The sequence below is a fragment of the Chiloscyllium punctatum genome, chromosome 42 (genome assembly GCF_047496795.1).
Source record: "Chiloscyllium punctatum isolate Juve2018m chromosome 42, sChiPun1.3, whole genome shotgun sequence".
NCBI classification, from domain to species: domain Eukaryota; kingdom Metazoa; phylum Chordata; class Chondrichthyes; order Orectolobiformes; family Hemiscylliidae; genus Chiloscyllium; species Chiloscyllium punctatum.
In genome coordinates this window covers 44563233-44578952 of record NC_092780.1, presented here as the reverse complement: position 1 = coordinate 44578952, position 15720 = coordinate 44563233, and positions in this window count along the sequence as shown.

The following is a 15720-nucleotide window of genomic DNA, read 5'->3' as shown; positions in this document are numbered from 1 at the left end:
TAGGTGGGATAGGACAGTGTCGAGGTAGGTAGAGATGAGTTCAGTGGGGCAGGAGCATGCTGAGACAATGGGTCGGCCAGGGTGGTCAGGCTTGTGGATCTTGGGAAGGAGGTAGAACCGGGCAGTACGGGGCTCCCGGACTATGAGGTTGGAAGCTGTGGGTGGGAGATCTCCTGAGGTGATGAGGTTCTGTATGGTCTGGGAGATGATGGTTTGGTGATGGGGGGTGGGGTCATGGTCGAAGGGGCAGTAGGAAGAGGTGTCCTCGAGTTGGCGTTTGGCTTCAGCGGTGTAGAGGTCAGTGCGCCAGACTACCACTGCGCCCCCTTTATCCGCTGGCTTAATGGTGAGGTTGGGATTAGAGCAGAGGGATTGGAGGGCTCCGCGTTGTGAGTGTGAGAGGTTGGTGTTGGGGAGGGGGATCGACAGGTTGAGGCGGTTAATGTCCCTGCGGCAGTTGGAAATGAAGAGGTCGAGGGCAGGTAATAGTCCAGCGCGGGGTGTCCAGGTGGAACCGGACTTGTCCGACCTGCCTAGCTCCTTTTCCACCTATCCACTCCACCCTCCCCTCCTTGACCTATCGCCTTCATCTCCTCCCCCACTCACCCATTGTACTCTATGCTACTCTCTCCCCACCCCCACCCTCCTCTAGCTTATCTCTCCATGCTTCAGGCTCACTGCCTTTATTCCTGATGAAGGGCTTTTGCCCGAAACGTCGATTTCGCTGCTCGTTGGATGCTGCCTGAACTGCTGTGCTCTTCCAGCACCACTAATCCAGAATTTGGTTTCCAGCATCTGCAGTTTTTTTTACCTCTATTAAAAGCTGCTATTCTATTAATTACCCCCAGTTTCTAGTAGGTAGTAATGTTAGGAAAGTCACTGATTAATTTGGCTAATTTGGGGACTGGACTTATTTACATTGCAAACGGTAAATAAAGCAAGTAAGATAGCACTGAGAAACTACAAGACAGATGGCTCCCGGTGTGAAATCTTTAACAAGTTAAACTGCAATGGACAATATATTCAGGTGGTATTAGATCAGACATTGCTTCAAGAGCCATACCTCTGGGAACAATTTGCATTAATTGGTAGAGACACATATTTAATGTTCTGTGAAAGGTACAGTAGGGCTGAAAGAAAGAACCTTTTTGCATAATTAACACAAATTAGTCAAGATGTATTCATGGTAATGAAACATGTCTGTGGAACAGCTGCTGTAATGTCAGGAAAGAAACCTTTGAACCAAAATAATTGAAACCTCAGCAGATGGGTGCGGTTGAGAATGAAACAAGATGGGAATGAAATGTGTGAAATTCTGAAGCATTCTGAATGGGATGGAGGAATATGAACAAATACAGTTCAAGCAATGATGGAGAATGGGCAGTGAGTCTTCAATGATTAATACTGCTCCATAATGGACAGCACATAACCAGCATCAGTGTCAGGGTCACTACAATACTAAAGGAGGCCATTTGATCTATCGAGTCTGTGCTGGCTTATTGTAGTGAAATCTAATTAGTTTCTCTTCCCCACCTGATCTGTGACCTTGCAAGTCTATTCCCTTAAGTACCCAACTTCATTTTGAAATCATTAATCATCTCAAAGGAAAACTTCAAGGGGAAATCATGTCTGACTAACTTAGAATTTTTCAAGAAATCTTAACCAGAGCGGATAGAGGGAAACAGGCAGATGTGCTGTATTTGGATTTCCAGAAAGTGTTCAACAAAGCACCTCAAAAAAGGCTATCACCTGATGAAGGAGCGTCGCTCCGAAAGCTAGTGTGCTTCCAATTAAACCTGTTGGACTATAACCTGGTATTGTGTGATTTTTAACTTTGTACACCCCAGTCCAACACCGGCATCTCCAAATCAAGAAAGGCAACATCAAAGTTACATCACGGTATGGGGGTAATATATTGTCAGAGAATTGGCTATTGGGCAGGAAGTGGGTGAGGATAACAGGGAAAAAAAAACCATGGATGCTGGAAAACACACAAACTGTTGGAAAATTTCAGCAAGTCTGGCAGCATCTATAGAGCAAAAGTAGAGTGAGCGTTTCAGGTCTAGTGACCCTTCAGGATGGGTCTTCAATGGGGATAAGGGGACCTTTTCAGGCTGGCAATCTGTAACCAGTGGGGTTCCACAGGGATCAGTGCTGGGATCACAATTGTTTCCAATATAGGATTAAGGATGGAAGTAAACATATTGTAGACAGGCTTGAGGTCAACAGAAATTGGTGGAAAAGCAAGTTGCAAGACGGCTACAAACAGTTTCAGGAGATATTGATAGGTTAAGTAAATGGGCTGAAATTGGCGAATGGACTATAATGTGGGGAAATGTGAAGTGGCTCATTTTGGAAAGGAGAACAAAAGAACAGTATTTAAATGGAGAAAGCTGCAATGCAGAGACTTGGGTTACTCGCATGTGAAACAAAGCTAGTACATAGGTTCAGTAGGTAATCAGGAAGACTAATGGAATGTAGGCCCTCATTTCAAAAGGGTTGGAATATAAGCATAGAGTACTTTACATTTCTGGAGTACTGCAAGCAGTTTGTGCTCTTATAAATTCACATTGTCCAGAAAAGGCCCTTCAACTCATCAAGACTACACTGACATAACTACCACTAAAAATGCACTAATCCCAATTTCCTGCACTTGTCTGATATCTTTGAATGTTATGATATTTGAAGTGCTCATCCAAACATTTAAAGTTGTAATGTTTTCAGTTTCTACCTTCCTACACAATGTATTCTGTATTCCCACCAATGCTGAGTGAAAAAGACTTTTTCCCAAATCCTCTCTGAATCCCCTGCCCCTTACTCAAAAACTATGCCTCTCATGATTGACCACTCAAGCAAGGGGAACTGTTGCTCTCTATTGACTCTGTCTATCCCTTTCCACCCCAAATGAGACCCCCCCCCACCAGTCGTCTCTCTTCTAAAGAAAGCAATTCAAGCCAATCTAGTATCTTCTTATAGCTCAATATCTCCAGCCAGGCAACATCCTGACAAACCTCCTCTGTAACCCTTCTAGTGCTACCACATCCTTCCTGTAGTGAGGTACCAGAACTGCACACAGTATTCCAGCTGTGGCATCACCAATGCTCTATAGAACTCCTTGTTCTTACACTCTATGCCATGACTGATGAAAGCAAGTGTCTCATATGCCTTCTCAACTATCACATGTTCTGCAACTTCAGGGATCTGTGAATAATTACCCGAAGGTCCCTCTGTTCTTCTAAGCTACCTAGTGTCCTGCAATTAACTAAATACTTCTTCTTCTTCCAAAGTGCATTACCTTACACTTATCAGGGTTGAATACTATCTGCCACTGGTCTGCCAATTTGCCAACCCATCTGTATCTTCCTGAAACCTACAAGTATCTTTGCTATTAACCACTTGGTGTCAATCTTGGTGTCATCTGCAAATTTGCTTCACCTTCTCCCCACATTTTCATCCATATAGTGTATGAGATATAAGAAGAGGCTAGAAAAACTCTGGGTGTTTTCTCTGGAACAGCAGAGGCTAATGGGTGACTTGATAGAAGTCTATAACATTATGAAATATAATGTTGATAGTCAGAATCCGCACAGACCCACCCCCTCAACCCCCCCCCCCCCCACCAACCCCCACCTCCCACCACCCCCTGGAGTTGAAATGCTTAAAAGTATGGGCATGCATTTAAGATAAGAGGGAGAAAGGTCAAAGGAGATGCGAGGGGTAGGATTCTTAGAGACTGGTAGGAGTCTGGAACAAGCTGCCAGGTGGTGGAGGAGGTGGATATGATAAGGTTAAAGGGCTTTTAGATACATGTATGAATATGCAAGGAGTGGAGGGATATGAACCAAGGGCAAGCAAAGAGATTAGTTTAATTTGATGTCCTGTTCAGCACAACATTGCGGGCCAAAAGGCCTATACTGTTCTGTTCCATGTTCTATATCATTCGTATAACATGCAATGAGAGTCCCAGTACTGATCCTTGTGGTACACTGCTCCAGTCACTCAAACTACCAGTCACTACCCTTTATGTCCTATTATTAAGCTAGCTTCTGATCTAACTCACCAAGTTCCCCTCAATTCCATTGGCTTTAACCTTCACAATCAGACTCCCATGATGGACCTTGTCAAAAGCTTTGCTAATATCCATAAACTATATCAACTAACTTCTCTCATCTTTACACTTAATCACATTTTCAAAAACTTCTTACAAATTTGTTAGGCTTGGCCTCCTTCTGACAAAGCCATGCTGACTATTTCTAATTGACCCATGCCTTTCTGAGTAGGTATTAATTCACTAGTTATCCTAGATGTCCAGAGTTCTCTGAACTTTTTGTTCCTACATTTCTCTCCAAAGGGACTCTCCCCAGCGCCTTTTTGCATGCCCTCCCTTGCTCCACTGCAGACTTACCTGCTAGGAGTTGCTCCCAGTCTACTGTAGCCGATTCTACTTTGTTTTAACATCTGTTTTCCTCCAGCCAACCCCTCTGCTCTATCCCCAGTCCAAAGCTATCTTCTGCAGACCACCTTGTACAAAACATAGTTGAACCATAAAGATGTTGTGAAACTTGAAAGAGTTCAGAAAAGATTTACAAGGATGTTGCCAGGGATGGAAGATTTTAGCTACAGGGAGAGGTTGAATAGGCTGAGACTGTTTTCCCTGGAGAATCAGAGGCTGAGGGATGACCTTATAGAAATTTATAAAATCATGAGGAGCATAGATAGGATAAATTGACAAAGTCTTTTCCCTGCGGTGGGGAAGTCGAAGGACATAAAGGACAACTTTTTCACACAGAGGGTGGTGCGTGTATGGAATGAGCTGCTGGAGGAAGTGGTGGAGGCTGGTACAATTACAACATTTAAAAGGCATCTGGATGGACTAGATTGGGTTGGAATATCTGGTCAGCAGTTGGACCGAAGGGTCTAAAGTGCTAAACGAATGTTTCTTGTCAGTATTCACACTGGAAAAAGACAAAGTTGTTGAGGAGAAGACTGAGACACAGGCTGCTAGACTAGATGGGGTTGAGGTTCACAAGGAGGAGGTGTTAGCAATTCTGGAAAGTGTGAAAATAGATAAGTCCCCTGAGCTGGATGAGATGTATCCTTGTATTCTCTGGGAAGCCAGGGAGGAGATTGCAGACCCTTTGACTTTTATCTTTAAGTCATCATTTTCTATAGAAATAGTGCCAGAAGACTGGAGGATAGCAAGTGTTGTCCCCTTGTTCAAGAAGGGGAGTAGAGACAACAATTATAGACCAGTGAGCCTTACTTTGGTTGTGGGTAAAGTGATGGAAAAGGTTATAAGAGATAGGATTTATAATAATTTAGAGAGAAATAAGTTGATTAGGGATAGTCAACACGGTTTTGTGAAGGGTAGGTCATGCCTCACAAACCTTATTGAGTTCTTTGAGAAGGTGACCAAGCAGGTGAATGAAGGTAAAGCAGTCGATGTGGTGTATATAGATTTCAGTAAGATGTTTGATAAGGTTCCTCATGGTAGGCTATTGCACAAAATATGGAGGCATGGAATTGAGGGTGATTTATGTTTTGGATCATAACTTGGCTAACTGAAAGAAGATGGTGGTTGATGGAAAATGTTCATCCTGGAGTTCAATTACGAGTGGTGCACCACAAGGATCTGTTTTGGGGCCACTGCTGTTCATCATTTTTGTAAATTACCTGGATGAGGGCATAGAAGGATCGCTTAGGAAATTTGCAGATGACACTTAGGTTGGTTGAGTTGTGGTTAGTGCTGAAAAATGTTGAAGGTTACAGAAGGACATAGATAAGCTGCAGAGCAGGGCTGAGAGGTGGCAAATGGAGTTTCATGCAGAAAAGTGTGAAGTGATTCACTTTGGAAGGAGTAACAGGAATATAGAGTACTGGGCTAATGGTAAGATTCTTGATAGTGTGGATGAGCAGAGAGTCTCGGTGTCCACATACATGGATCCCTGAAAGTTGCCACCCAGGTTGATAGGGTCGTTAAAAAGGCATATGATGTGTTAGTTTTATTGGTAGAGGGATTGAGTTTCGGAGCCACAAGGTCATGCTGCAGCTGTTGAAAACTCTGGTGCGGCCTCACTTGGAGCATTGGGTACAGTTCTGGTCACCGCATTATACGAAGGATGTGGAAGCTTTGGTAAGGGTTCAGAGGAGATTTACTAGGATGTTGACTGGTATGGAGGAAAGGCCTTATGAGGAAAGGCTGGGGGACTTGAAACTGTTTTCGTTAGAAAGAAGAAGGTTGAGAGATGACTTGGGGCAGCACTGTGGCTCAGTGGTTAGCACTGCTGCCTCACAGCACCAGGGACCCGGGTTCAATTCCTGCCTCGGGCAACTGTCTGTGTGGAGTTTGCACATTCTCCATGTGTTTGCGAGGGTTTCTTCCGGGTGCTCCAGTTTCCTTCCACAGTCCAACGATGTGCAGGTTAGGTGAATTGGCCATGCTAAATTGCCTGTAGTGTTAGGTGCAGGGGTGAATGTAGCGCAATGGGTCTGGGTGGGTTGCTTTTCAGAGGGTCGGTGTGGACTTGGTGGGCCGAAGGGTTTGTTTCCACACTGTAGGGAATCTAATCTAAAATGCTTCCTCTTGAGCCACACATTCATCTGTCCTATTTCTCAACTTGGTAGCACGTGATTTCAGGAGTAATCAAATTACAATTATCGAGGTCCTGATTTTTAATCTACTGCCTAGTTCCCTGAATTTGTGATACAAAACCTCATTCCTGGTATGAACATGTACCATGATCTCTAACTCATCACCGTCCACTTTCAGGATGCTCAGAAGCCATTCCATGACATCCCTGACCCTGGCACCAGGGAGGCAACGTACCATCCTGGAGTCACGTGATTGCTCTTCCTTTCTCCCACCTTTCCCCTCCACCCATAAAGTAAAGTTGCTTGCAGTGCTTGGCCTTAACTGCACTCCTGAGGTACCAACGCCCTTATCAGCATCCAAAATGGAATACTGCTTAGTGAATGGAATGCCAAGGGACTCCTGCACTACCTGCCTGTTCTTTCTGGACTGTCTGGAGGTCCCTCTTGCCTCTACGCCCTAGAGCTGGTGTGTGACCACCCCTAAATGTGCTATCGATGTAACTCTCAACCTCACACCATAGTGTCCCTAATCACTGCTGAAGCTCAGACCCGGAGTTCCAGCTTCTGTAGCCGGGAGGCACTTCTTGCACATGTGGTCTCTCGGGCACTGGCAGCACTGACTCCCCACATGTGACAAGCTGCACATTCCACTCGGCTGGTCTCTCCTAATATCTCAAACTTACAATTAATACCTTTGACTCGAATTAATAGTCTTTTAGACTTTGTACTAAGGTTATGAAAAGGTTAACTGTAATGAAGTTTCCACTGCTCTCAAACTGTATGATAAGAGGATTACCCAGTAATTGTTAAGTGCCCAGTACTCAATCTGGAGCCTCTCATCTTTTCAAGTTGACATCAGCAGGAGCCACACTGAAGACTCTTTAGGTACTCCTGTTTTATCTGCACTGCTAGATTTATTGGCTTACCAGTTATTGTGCCCCTCCCTACCTCCCAGCTGCTGCTACAGGGTTTCACTACTACTGCTCTAAGCTAAGTGCCCTAGAAAGACTCAGTCCAAATCCACTGCCCTACTGGATTTATAGGCTCACTGGTTACTGTGACTGTCCTAGCCTCCTGACCACAGCTGCAGACTTTCCCCGTTGCTTCTCCCAGCTCAATGTTCAATAAAGACAATTATCTTCGAAAAGATGCTATTGGAGGCAATTCAGAAAAAGTTCACAAGAATGATCCCTCATATGGAAGGATTCTTATGAGCAAAGATGAAGCAGATTGGGACTGTACTCGCTGAAATTTAGAAAAATGAGGAGTGATCTCATTGAAACATATAAGATTAAGTGGCTTGACAGGGTAAATACTGAGGAAGTTTCCACTCATGGGAAAAGCCCCAGAGGGCATTGTCTCAGAAAAGTAATACCAATTTAAGACTGAGATGAGGAGGACTTTCTTCTGAGGTTCTTTGGAACCTTTGCCACAAAGCTCATAAGGCAGAGTCCTCATGTAAGTTAAAGGCTGAGATAAATGAGAATTATGAGAATCAAGACTTGTGGGATAAAGCCACAACAATGATTGAGAATGTCATGGTCTACTGAATGGTGGAGGTGGAGTGGCCAAACAACCCATTTCTAGCCTAAATGTAACATTTATAAAGTGTCAGTGCAATGCCCTGATTTTGTACCTTCGTAGGGCTGTTATGAAAGCCAAGGTTTCATGTTTTACAAGCTACTTTTGAAATCCATTCTGCCATCTTCAAAGATCTACATTACCCCTATGGCCCTCTGTCAAACTGAATTTAGTCTGTGGTCAGAATCTTAAAGGGACCTGAGCAACAGTTTCCCCCAGAAGTGTGGGGGAATCACATAAGTCAAGCAACATTTTTGATGTCAGGAGCATTTTCTGACAGTTATAGGGTCAGCAATGAACAGGCCCTTCAGCTCAATATGTCTATGCTGTTCAACAAACAGCAAAATATATTAATTTCATTTAGTCCAAGCATAAAATGCCAGAATATAGTAAGGAGTTGTCCAGATGCTTAAATATTGAGTGTACCTGCATCCACCACCCTCTGTTGACAAGCAGGAGGTTAGAAGAAAGAATACAGTAAGCCAGGCAGCATCATGAGGTGAAGTTGACATTTCAGGTATAACCCTTTAGGAATGGAGGTGGAGGTAGGGTTATGGGTGAGGAGAGCAGTGGAATGGTGAGGTAAGGATAGGTAAACACAGATGGGCCCAATGCAATGATGCAGTCATCAATGTAACGGCAGAAGAGTTAGAACATAGTGAAGTACAGCACAGAACAGGCACTTTGGCCCATGATGTTGTGCCAAGGTTTAATCCTAACGTAAAATATAATACACACCCCTCAACTCACTAATATACATGTGCATGTCCAGGAGTTGCTTAAATGTCCCCAATGACTCTGCTTCCACCACCACCGTTGGCAAAGCATTCCATGCATTCACAACTCTCTGTGTAAAGAACCTACCTCTGATGTCTCCTTTATACCTTCCTCCTAATATCTTCAAACTATGACCCCTCGTACCAGTCAATCCTGCCTTGGGGAAAAGTCTCTGGCTATTGACTCTTTCTATTCCACTCATTATCTTGTATACCTTGATCAGGTCACCTCTCTTCCTCCTTCTCTCAGAGAGAAAAGTCTAAGCTTACTTAACAGGGCGGCACGGTGGCTCAGTGGTTAGCACTACTGCCTCACAACACCAGGATCCCAGGTTCGATTCCAGCCTCAGGCGACTCTCTGTGTGGAGTTTGCACATTCTCCCAGTGTCTGCGTGGGTTTCCTCCAGGTGCTCTGGTTTCCTCCCACAGTCCAAAGATGTGCAGGTAAGTGAATTGGCCATTCTAAATTGCCCATGGTGTTAGGTGCATTAGTCAGAGGGAAATGGGTCTGGGTGGGTTACTCTGCGGAGGGTCGGTATGGACTGGTTGGGCCAAAGGGCCTGTTTCCGCACTGTAAGGAATCTAATCTCTGAGGACAGTGCAGGAGAGAGAGAGAGAGAGAGAGAGAGAATCTGCACAATTACCGCCTTTGCTGTTTGAATTCATGTATCGCTGGACATCGGAGTGCATCTGGGAAAATTAACAAACAGTGAAATTCACAACTAATATTGGAGGAACTGTTGGGCAAAGTTCACAGCACAGAATTAGAAAAGTTCATTGTTGTTTTAAGTCTGTCCAAGAGAAAGGCTGCAGTAGTGAGTACAGTGGATTCTTTCTTGATTATATGTTTTTGAGATAAGTCTCTTGATTAAACTTAAAATATAAGCCATAGGTATTAATTTAACCTGGGGCGGTGTTTGTAGAGGAATAAGATGGTGTTATTTTCTGGGTCTGTAAATTGTGAAGGAGCAAAAATGGCCTTTGCAGTGATATGTACTTCTTGTCAGATGTGGGAGTTTAAAGAGAGTTTAAGGGTTACTGTGGATTATATCTGCCATAAATGCTGTTGAATGCAAATCTTATCAGATCGAGTGGATTGGTTGGAGAGACAGATAGAAGCGATGAGGAATTTGCAACAGCAACAGGATGTGATGGATGGCAGTTATAGGAAGGGGGGAAAGTCTCAGATACAGTCACATAGATGGGTTAACTCCAAGAAGGGTAAGAGAGGTAGGCAGCTAGTGCGGGAGTCTTTTGTGGATATACCCATTTCAAACAGGTTTTTTTTTTTTTAGATTACTTACAGTGTGGAAACAGGCCCTTCGGCCCAACAAGTCCACACCGCCCCGCCGAAGCGTAACCCACCCATACCCCTACCCCTACATCTACATCTACCCCTTACCTAACACTACGGGCAATTTAGCATAGCCAATTCACCTGACCTGCACATCTTTGGACTGTGGGAGGAAACCGGAGCACCCGGAGGAAACCCACGCAGACACGGGGAGAACGTGCAAACTCCACACAGTCAGTCGCCTGAGGCGGGAATTGAACCCGGGTCTCAGGCGCTGTGAGACAGCAGTGCTAACCACTGTGCCACCGTGCCGCCCACGGTATGCTGTTTTGGAAAATGTAGGGGGTGATGGATTCTCAGGGGAATGTAGCACGAACAGCCAAGTTTCTGGTATTGAGGCTGGCTCTAATGCAATTGGCTTCCAAGAGATCAATTCTGTTAAGGGATTCTGTAGTCAGAGGTACAGACAAACGTTTCTGTGGCCAGCAGAGAAAAAGCAGAATGGTGTGTTGTTTCCCTGGTGCCAGGATCAAGGATGTCTCAGGGAGGGTGCAGAATGTTCTCACGGGTGAGAGAGGCCAGCAAGAGGTCATTATCCACATTGGAACGAACAATATAGGAATGGAAAGGGTTGAGATTCTGAAGAGAGATTACACAGAGTAAGGCAGAAATTTAAAAAGGAGGTCCTCAAGGGTAGTAATGTCTGGATTACTCCCAGTGCTACGAGCTAGTGAGGGCAGGAATAGGAGGATAGAGCAGATGCATGCATGGCTGAGGAACTGGTGTATGGGAGAAGGATTCACATTTTTGGATCATTGGAATCTCTTTTGGGGTAGAGGTGACCTGTACAAGAAGGATGGATTGGAAGGGGATTAATATACTGGCAGGGAAATTTGCTAGAACTGCTTGGGAGGATTTAAACTAGTCAGGTGGGGGGGTGGGACCCAGGGAGATAGTGAGGAAAGAGATCAATCTGAGATGGGTACAGCTGAGAACAGAAGTGAGTCAAACAATCAGGGCAGGCAGGGACAAGGTAGGACTAATAAATTAAACTGCATTTATTTCAATGCAAGGGGCCTAACATGGAAGGCAGATGAACTCAGGGCATGGTTAGAAACATGGGACTGGGATATCATAGCAATTACGGAAACATAGCTCAGGGATGGGCAGGACTGGCAGCTTAATGTTCCAGGATAGAGATGCTACAGGAAAGATAGAAACGGAGGCAAGAGAGGAGGGGGAGTGGCATTTTTGATACGGGATAGCATTATAGCGGTGCTGAGGGAGGATATTGCCAGAAATACATCCAGGGAAGTTGTTTGGGTGGAACTGAGAAATAAGAAAGGGATGATCATCTTATTGGGATTGTATTATAGACCCCCCAATAGTCAGAGGGAAATTGAGAATCAAACTTGCAAGGAGACCTCAGCTGTCTGTAAGAATAATAGGGTGGTTATGGTAGGGGATTTTAGCTTTCCAAACATAGACTGGGACTGCCATAGTGTTAAAGGTTTAGATGGAGAGGAATTTCTTAACTGTGTACAAGACAATTTTCTGATTCAGTATGTGGATGTACCTACTACAGAAGGTGCAAAACTTGACCTACTCTTGGGAAATAAGGCAGGTCAGGTGACTGAGGTGTCAGTGGGGGAGCATTGGGGCCAGCGACCATAATTCTATTAAATTTAAAATAGTGATGGAAAAGGATAGACCAGATCTAAAAGTTGAAGTTCTAAATTGGAGAAAGGCCAATTTTGACAGTATTAGGCAAGAACTTTCGAAACTGATTGGAGGCAGATGTTCGCAGGTAAAGGGACGGCTGGAAAATGGGAAGCCTTCAGAAAAGAATCCAGAGAAAGTATATTCCTGTCAGGGTGAAAGGCAGGGCTGGTAGGTATAGGGAATGCTGGATGACTAAAGAAATTGAGGGTTTGATTAAGAAAAAAAAAGAAGCATATGTCAGGTATAGACAGGATAGATTGAGTGAATCCTTAGAAGAGTATAAAGAAAGTAGGAGTATACTTAAGAGGGAAATCAGGAGGGCAAAATGGGGACATGAGATAGCTTTGGCAAATAGAATTGAGGAGAATCCAAAGGGTTTTTACAAATATATGAAGGACAAAAGGGTAACTAGGGAGAGAATAGGGCCCCTCAAAGATCAGCAAGGTGGCCTTTGTGTGGAGCCACAGAAAATGGGGGAGATACTAAATGAATATTTTGCATCAGTATTTACTGAGGAAAAGGATATGGAAGACATAGACTGTAGGGAAATAGATGGTGACATCTTGCAAAATGTCCACATTACAGAGGAGGAAGTGCTGGATGTCTTGAAATGGTTAAAAGTGGATAAATCCCCAGGACCTGATCAGGTGTACCCAAGAACTCTGTGGGAAGCTAGAGAAGTGATTGCTGGGCCTCTTGCTAAGATATTTGTATCATTGATAGTCACAGGTGAGGTGCCGGAAGATTGGAGGTTGGCAAACATGGTGCCACTGTTTAAGAAGGGCGGTAAAGACAAGCCAGGGAACTACAGACTGGTGAGCCTGACCTCAGTGGTGGGCAAGTTGTTGGAGGGAATCCTGAGGGACAGGATGTACATGTATTTGGAAAGGCAAGGACTGATTTGGGATAGTCAACATGGCTTTGTGCATGGGAAATCATGTCTCACAAATTTGATTGAGTTTTTAGAGGAAGTAACAAAGAAGATTGATGAGGGCAGAGCAGTAGATGTGATCTATATGGACTTCATTAAGGCGTTCCACAAGGTTCCCCATGGGAGACAGATTAGCAATGTTAGATCTCATGGAATACAGGGAGAAATAGCCATTTGGACAGAGGATTGGCTCAAAGGTAGAGGACAGAGGGTGGTGTTGTAGGGTTGTTTTTCAGACTGGAGGCTGTGACCAGTGGAGTGCAACAAGGATCGGTGCTGGGCCCTCTACTTTTTGTCATTTACATAAATGATTTGGATGTGAGCATAAGTAAGTTTGCAGATGACACCAAAATTGGAGGTATAGTGGACAGCGAAGATGGTTACCTCAGATTACAACAGGATCTGGACCAGATAGGCCAATGGGCTGAGAAATGGCAGATGGAGTTTAATTCAGATAAATGCAAGGTGCTGCGTTTTTGGGAAAGCAAATCTTAGCAGACTTATACACTTAATATTAAGGTCCTAAGGAGTGTTGCTGAATAAAGAGACCTTGGAATGCAGGTTCATAGCTCCTTGAAAGTGGAGTCGCAGGTAGATAGGATAGTGAAGAAGGCGTTTGGTATGCTTTCCTTTATTGGTCAGAGTATTGAGTACAGGAGTTGGGAGGTCATCTTGCGGTTGTACAGGACATTGGTTAGGCCACTTTTGGAATATTGTGTGCAATTCTGGTCTCCTTCCTATCGGAAAGATGTTGTGAAACTTGAAAGGGTTCAAAGATATTTACAAGGATGTTGCCAGGATTGGACGATCTGAGCTACAGGGAGAGGCTGAACAGGCTGAGGCTGTTTTCCCTGGAGCATCGGAGGCTGAGGGGTGACCTTATCAAGGTTTACAAAATTATGAGGGGCATGGATAGGATAAATAGACAAAATCTTTTCCTGGGTTCAGGGAGTCCAGAACTAGAAGGCATAGGTTTAGGGTGAGAGGGGAAAGATATAAAAGAGACATAACGGGCAACTTTTTCATGCAGAGGGTAGTACGTGTGTGGAATGAGCTGTAGAGGATGTGGTGGAAGCTGTTACAATTGCAACAGTTAAGAGGCATTTGGATGTGTGTATGAATAGGAAGGTTTTGGAGGGATATGGGCCGGGTGCTGGCAGGTGGGACTAGATTGGGTTGGGATATCTGGTCGGCATGGACAGGTTGGACCGAAGGGTCTGTTTCCATGTTGTACATCTCTATGACTCTATGACTCTAATCTAACCAACCTTTCTTCAGAAGGCAAGACCTCCAGTCCAGACAGCATCCTGGTAAACCTTCTTTGTACCCTCCCTAAAGCCTCTGTATCTTTCCTATAGTAGGCGAACAGAACAGGACACAATATTCCAATTGTGGTCTCACCAGGGACTTGGAAAGCTGTAGCAAATCCTCGCGGCACTTAAACTCGATCCCCCTGTTAATGAAAGCCAAAACACCATATGCATTCTTAACAACCCTATCCTGGCAACTTTGAGGGATCTATGTACTTGCGCACACAGATTCCTCTGTTCCTCCACACTGCCAAGAATCCTGTCTTTAATCCTATATTCAGCATTCGAGTTTGACCTTCCAAAATGCATCACTTCGCATTTACCCAGGTTGAACTACAGCTGCCATTTGGGCGGCATGGTGGCTCAGTGGTTAGCACTGCTGCCTCACAGCACCAGGGACCAGGGTTTGATTCCAGCCTCGGGTGACTGTGTGGAGATGCATGTTCTCCCTGTCTCTGCATGGGTTTCCTCTGGGTGCTCAGGTTCCAATCCAACGATGTGCAAGTCAGGTGAATTAGCCATACTAAGTTGCCCATAGTGTTAGGTGCATTAGTCAGAGGGAAATGTGGGGAATGGATTTGGGTGGGTTACTCTTCAGAGGGTCGGTGTGGACTTGTTGGGCCGAAGGGCCTGTTTTCATACTATAGGAATCTCATCTAGACTTGAGACGTCAGCTTGCTCTCAGAACTTCAGTCTGTTTGGTTTAGTTTTATTTTTAAAAAGTAATAAAAAAGAAATTTCTCAGCCCAGCTCTGCATCCTGTCTTTGTCGCGCGGCAGTCTGCAGTAGCCCTCGATACTATCGATGAGACCTTCAACCTCTGTGTCATCTGCAAATTTACTATCCCACCCCCCAACCTCCTCATCCAAGTCATTTATAAAAATTTAAAAGAGCAGAGGCCCAAGAATAGAGCCCTGTGGGACTCCACTCAACACTCACCTCCACACAAAATAGTTTCCATCTCCAACCACTCTCTTCCTTTTGTCAGCCAGCCAATTCTGAATTCAGATAGCCAAATCTCCCTGTATCCCATACGTCCTGACTTTATGAATGAGCCTACCATGGGGAATCTTTACAAATGCCTTGCTGAAGTCCATATGCACCACATCCACTGCTCGACCTTCGTCAACCTGTCTTGTCACTTCCTCAAAGCACTCAGTAAGATTGGTGAGGCATGACCTACCCCTCACAAAGCCATGCTGACTGTCTTTAATCACACTATGCTTTGCCAAATAGTCATAAATCCTACCCCTCAGAATTCTTTCCAAAACTTTGCAGACCACAGACATAAGACTGACTGGTCTGTAATTGCCAGGGATTTCCCTATTACCTTTCCTGAAAAGAGGAACAGCATTCGCCTCCTTCTGATCCTCCAGTACGACCCCTGTGGAGAGTGAGGAGGCAAATATCCTCGCTTAGCAACCTCCTTTCTCACTTCCCGGAACAGCCTAGGATAAATCTGGTCTGGCCCTGGGGACTTATCAATCTTAATGTTTTCCAAAATTTCCAGCACAT